The following is a 6796-nucleotide window of genomic DNA, read 5'->3' on the forward strand; positions in this document are numbered from 1 at the left end:
GTTCACACATTTAACACTAGATATGATCACCTAGAAACCCTCCAATGAGAAGGTAAAACTAGGGTAGGGATGACACCCACAAATCTTCACTACTATAGTAATAAAGTGTATCCAATGAAGGTTACAATGTTTTGAACATGAAACATGATCTACCTTGTAAAAGGTCTGCCCTATTAAAGGCTTCCAACACTCTATTAGAAGTGTGCCTTGCTAAATGACTTTAACTTACAATTAAGTAAGCACCCTATTAAATGATTTCATATAGCCTATTAGGACTATGCTCTTAAGAGGTTTTGACTGAAATCACCTATCAGAATGTCTCATCCTTGATCCTGTGGTTAGCACTTGATTGCTTGATGATAGATCACCTCTAAACTAATGTCTTCTTGATCCTCCTTGATCAGATGTCTCTTTGTTCTATTCTTTTACTTTCCTCTATTTTTCTCTAACTGATTCTGCAATGTAATCTCACTTCATAACTCCTTAGCCACTATGAATGCATTCTTTACACATACAAACTTCTCTCTTAGCTCCTTCAATACCTTACTCACTAGAGAGTTTAGGGTTTATCCTCCTTAAGAAGAATTGGGTGACTTAGGTATGAATCTATGGCTAAGATTCATCCATTTTTCCATTTAAACCTTCCCTTTTTCTGATTGGGTGTATGTAATTACATAGTAAATCCAACTTAAGATTCATCCTTATCTCTAAAATATCAAAATATAATCTTAAGTTAGCTAAAAAATGATTTACATAGTTATTCATGTCATTACAAAAAAATATGTCAAAACTATCTCACTCGACATCTAAAGTCTCTAATGCTTAGCATATACTATTCTCTATGCTATAACTCGACATCTATTTTACTTTCCATGACCTACATACTCAACACTTGTATCACTCAGCATACACTGCCTTCTCAACACTTGAGTGACTTGGCACATACTGTGACTCAACATGCTCTATAATATACATGTTGTGCTCAACATGTACTAATTGTATGACATGAACTAAGTAAATAACCTAAGTGTGTTGAAACTCACTTGTCAAATACAATCTGAGATCAGAAATCTCCCTCTTTGACATAAGTGTCAAAAACACTTGAGTATGCATTCATATCCTTAATCTCACAAGCATAACATATCTCTAACTTAGCTTATATACATAACTTTAAAATTTCAAAATTTTGTAACAACTTAGATACCCCATAATCTGATATCTCCCCTGAGTTGATATGTCTGTTCTATATCCAAAATTTTGTATTCTTCTTGATTAAATGTGTTTTATTTGATACTCTTTGACTTCATGCAGTATATTGCTAAAACTCTTTCATCTGATACTTCTTATATGTTCATGCTTCTCCTTCTTTGTGCACTCTTCTTATATCTCCCAAAAAAAAAAATCTTTATTACTCCCAAAATTAATATCTCCCCAAAAAATTTGTTCTTCCCCTTTTATATCATTTCTTTTATCTCTTGTTCTCCCCCTTTGTCTTATTATATTCTCTCAAAATATTGCATCTCCCCCTTTTTGACACTTATGTCAATGTGCTAACACTTAGTGTGTGTTTGTCCAAAAAGGATTTATGGACATATAATATTATCTTGAGAGTTGCATCCCATTTCTCACATGCCACATCCAAAGATTTTATTTGGATAGCCAACTCGGTAGCAAGGTGAACTGAACCATCTAAGGTTGAAATATTTGGGTCTTTCTTCATTAGTGTTTCAACATAGCTTAGTTCCTTGTGCAAAATTTTCATATGAGGGGTTAGAGTGGCCTAGATGCTTGTCATTTTGGCCCTTATGTTGATGTTATCTACTGACAATGTAACTAACTTACTTGGGGTTTGAAGCAATGTCCTAAAATGCATTACTCTGAGTTGGATTCATAAGTAGTTTGGCACTTGATGAACTTATCTAACTTTCCAAGCTCAAGATGCGACTTTTGATTTCTTGGGTGAAGAGTGTTGGATTACACAATTTAGTGTACAATGAGAAGATTTTTTGAAGTACCTTCTTCACATCCTCAACCTTAGTTGGGAATGCAACTTGTGTCAATGTTATGTCACCTAATGTTTTCTCATTGACTTTGCTTTGAAACTTATTTTCTAACCATTCTAATAATTTTTCATTTGTGTCTAGGTCAGCATCACTCACCTTCTCCACTATATGTGCCATTTTTTCTATTAGTGGCTTGGTCACATTTGGAGTTGATAGACTAAATGCATCCAAAAATATATCTTTAATATCCTATAGTGCTTGCATCTGCCTATGCTCCTTTCTAAGCATTTCTTGATGTTTCTTCCTTTTTGGGGCTTGTTGTAATATGCCCATTTGTTCTATGGTCACTGTATCATAGTCATACTTCAGGAAAATGATTTCTTCATCAAGGATCACATTTTCATATTTAATTATTTCTTCTCACTTTGATGAACTCAGGCTCAGCACTAAGATCTGCAAAGGGGTTGCATCTATGATCAGCTTCTAAAGAGTTTGTATGGAAGGATTTCCAAATGCTGGTAAGGTTACTAGTGCTTGTATAGCTACTTGTTCCTTCATTCTAGGTGTTTTCTCTGTCTCTTTAGGCTTGCCCTGTTCTATCATAATAACTTGACTTGCACCTTGATCTTGTGTTGTAGGTGTAGATATGACTATCTGACCTATTCCACTCTAATTTTCTATAGTGGCTTGTGTTTCCATTGTACTCTTCCCAATTGTATCAACCTTACTAATGTAGCTTCAGGTTCTATGACCAAAGTTTGAATGATAGTGACTTCAGGGTGGATAAAAGGTGGTTCTTGTTAGAGTAAATAATTAATTTACTAATTATTTATTCTATTTACTTAAGCTTACTTAGGAAAATGCATTTTATTTATTAGTTGTAGTCTAGGAGTTTGTTATAAGTTGTTGACAATATAGGAGTTTGTTCTCTCCTAAGTCATACTTATCCTCTCACCTTGTTCAAGGAATTTTCACCTCATGTGGATGTATGCTTAGTTTTCATACTTATCTCCTAGCATCTTCTAACTTGTTTTAGGAGATTCCATGAGGCCTTTATAAGCAGTCTCTCTCTCATTGTATTTTTACAACAACAAGACTTCTTGCATATTGTAAATACATAATTTCTTGTCTTTGCATATCTTATTCTCTCTCATGTCCATTTAGGGTTTTTGGCTAGCTCCACACTCTTCCTTCCTTGGCTTCCCTTTGATAGGTTATTTGCATGTAGGTGATCTTGGACATCTTCAGAGTTGGATTTTATCAACTCCAACATGGTATCAGAGCCTCCCTACTACTGCTTCATTGAAGGATTTTTGAAGCTATGATTTGGAGTCACAAACCCTAGTTTGTTTATACATTTTTCTTCAAATCGAGGGAACAACAAATTTTTGGAGCACTTTCAGCCCAAACAAATGCTGCCATTGGATTCAAAAGGTTTTTCTCATCTAGGACCCATATAAAATTTGTCAATTTTGGAGATAGAGCTCCGAGAGGAAAAAAATTTAGCTCGGGCCCTTCCGTATGGTCGTACGGACGATCTGCACATTAAAAAATAATAAAAAATCATTTCAGGCCATGCCACCATGGCACTTCTTGGTGGCCACCATGGGGCTGCCCATGCTCAACTAGACCACCACCTATGCTCAGTCTCCTACTGACCCCCGCTAAGTCCTAGTCACCGCTCCATGGCCACTGTCACTTGGCCAGCCCACCACCCTCCCAGTGGTGCCCCTAACAACTCCACCAGCTTCTCCCACTAAATCTCCACCTACGCCAGAGTATATCACCTGCATGCCACTTAGTCCCAGTCACCTACTTTGTTAGCTATCCATGGACACAAATACATAGTTGGTAACAGTCAGCGCCACTTGGCATAGCACGGGGGTGACAAGTGGCCTGGGTGCCACATGGCACCTTGCCACATGGACCTGCCATGTCACCCCTTCCATGTCATATGTTTCCATGTGGCTACCATATGGCATGCTATGTGGCACCTTTTTTTGTGCTGACAGCACCAAAGGCTGTCAATTTTAAGCTAGTGAAATATTGATGTCAGTATTACATCAACATACCTTGCTTGCACATCTCCTAGGCCCTTTTTGACCTACCTTCAGTTTTTTGGCCATAACTTGAGCATGCGGAGGTATTTTTTTGATCCAAAAGAAGCAACAAAAAGCTGGTTCTAAAATAGAGACATTAGTGTAGATATTTTTAGGTTTTGATGCATTTTTATTGATTATTTTTTCAATTGAAGTCTGAAGTTGTATTTTTGACTCTGACTTGCTTATCTTTTGCATCCCATGCCCATTTTTTGAAAATGTTATATTTTTGGAAAGCTGGTTTTGTCACCTTTTTATAAATGTAGGCCTTTTACTTAGATTCTAGCCCCGTCTCTTTCTATCATATTTTTGGCATTTTTCTCTATGGTGGATATCTTGGGTGTTTTAGGTTTGAGGATCATTTTCCTTGCATGGTTTCCTTTGTTTTGGGCTATACTTTGTTTTTTTACAGCTTATTTTTGATTTTGATCATTGTAGCTATAATTTTGAAGCACTTTTATGTATTGCACTGAGATAAAGTGCCCCTCTTGCATTCCAAGGGTCATGAACATTTTTTTGAGTCAATTGTACATGCACTATTTTTATAAAGCACCATGGTTTGAGTCTAGGAGTTTGTTATAAGTTGTTGACAATACGGGAGTTTGTTCTCTCCTAAGTCATACTTATCCTCTCACCTTGTTTGAGAAATTTCCACCTCATGTGGATGTATTCTTAGTTGTCACACTTATCTCCTAGCATCTTCTAGCTTGTTCTAGGAGATTCCATGAGGCCTTTATAAGCAGTCTCTCTCACATTGTATTTTTACAACAAGACTTCTTGCATATTGTAAATACATAATTTCTTGTGTTTGCATATCTTTTTCTATCTCATGTCCATTTAGGGTTTTTCCCTAACTCCACGCTCTTCCTTCCTTGGCTTCCCTTTGATAGGTTATTTGCATGTAGGTGATCTTTGGAATCTTTGGAGTTGGATTTCATCAACTCCAACAGTTCTTGTGGATTCACCCTTTCCCTTTCAATATTAGTCACTGATTTGTGCAATTCATCTATATTGACCAAAATAGGATTTTCACAAAGTTTGGCCTATAGTGTAGACTAATCTAATATCTTCTTCAAATCATCCTCTATAAGGGGATTGATGTTCTAAGCTGATAGGTTAGAAACATCCTTAACAATTACTATTTTACTAGTCTCACTTGTGAAATGTTGAGGACTAACACTCGATAATTATGTGTCTTGCACACTCTATTCTTCATGTCGCTCTTGCTTAGTTGTTGCCTTGTCATCTATTTGCATTGATGCTCCTTTTTCAATAGTTTTTATCTTTTTCATCACCCTCTTCGTCATCCTTTACTTTAATGGGTTCTGGTTCTCCTTTCTTCATTGTAGTTAACCCATAAGTAAGTTTCCACATTTGTGTGGACTTTTTCACTACATCCTTAATGTTGTTTTGTAATATGCTAAAGGCTCTATATTTAGGTGTGAACCTAACTACATATTTCTGTTGGAAATATTCAAGATATGATAAGTTACTGAGAGGGGAGGGGTGAATCAGTAACTTCTAAAATTTTAAACAATAAAACTGTATGTTGATATATTCACCATTCATCCAAGTAACCTACTGTAAGCATGAAACAAAATCATTTGCAACACTTGAACACACAGATTTGGTGACCCAGAAACCTTCCAAATAGAAAGTAAAATTGGGGTGGGGATGAAACCCACAAGCTTCGTTACTGCAGTATGAAGTTGGCCGGTTAAGGCTTACAATGACCACTTCTGGTGATCTGCCCTGTCAGGAGCACAAAGGATTGCTAGATCCACCTTGTTAGAGGATTTTCAAACATACAATAAAGTATGCACTCTGTTAGGAGATTTACAAAAGACTGTTAAGTCTACCTTGTTAAAGGATTTACAAAAATTGATTCACCTGTTAGAATGAAACAGTGGATCTAATTACAACTGATTGCTGATAAGATCCGCTATGCTCTGATTCACCTTGATGTGATAGATAAAACTTTTCTGCTCCAAAATTTGACCTTGCTGAATATCTTCACAATTCAGCCCACGTACTTTCGCACGCATGTATTTCTTTCACACTTTCACACTTTCACACTTTCACATTTCCATTCATTACCATTGCCATAACAACTATATTTGAATGATACAATACATTGCATATATATACCATCCATATAAACAATACATGCAAGGTCGGCTAAACAATACATGCAAGGTCAGCCAAAACAACAAGTGCAAATCTCTATACAAAGTCGGCCCAAGGTAAAAACTTGGGTTCACTGAACTGACTTGGTGTCCTTCTGATACTCGGCATCCACTGTGTTACTCAGCATCGTCATGCACTCGGTAGAAGTGAAGGCATGGTCCATACTAAACACTTCGAGTAGTTCTGAACTCGGTAACCACTAGAGACTCGGTAGAAGAGATGTCACTTGGTGAATACTTCTATCTGAACTATAGCTTGGTGATCAAAGGAAACACTTGATAGAACCTTGTGACTCGGTGATAGTTAGTTTCCTTGATAACCGTCTGAGCTCGATAAAATTAATTTCCTTGATAACCTCAGGAGCTCGGTTATCATGAAGTTCTCGGTCAATACTAAGTACATCTTCACTCGGTAAACACTGGCTACTTTGTTCACCTTGATCACTCGGTAAACACTGACTTCTTGTTCACCTTGATTACTCGGTAAACACTGACTTCTTTGTTCACC

Source organism: Cupressus sempervirens, chromosome 10 (genome assembly GCF_028749045.1).
Source record: "Cupressus sempervirens isolate cs-2001-9-10 chromosome 10, ASM2874904v1, whole genome shotgun sequence".
Classification (NCBI taxonomy): Eukaryota; Viridiplantae; Streptophyta; class Pinopsida; order Cupressales; family Cupressaceae; genus Cupressus; species Cupressus sempervirens.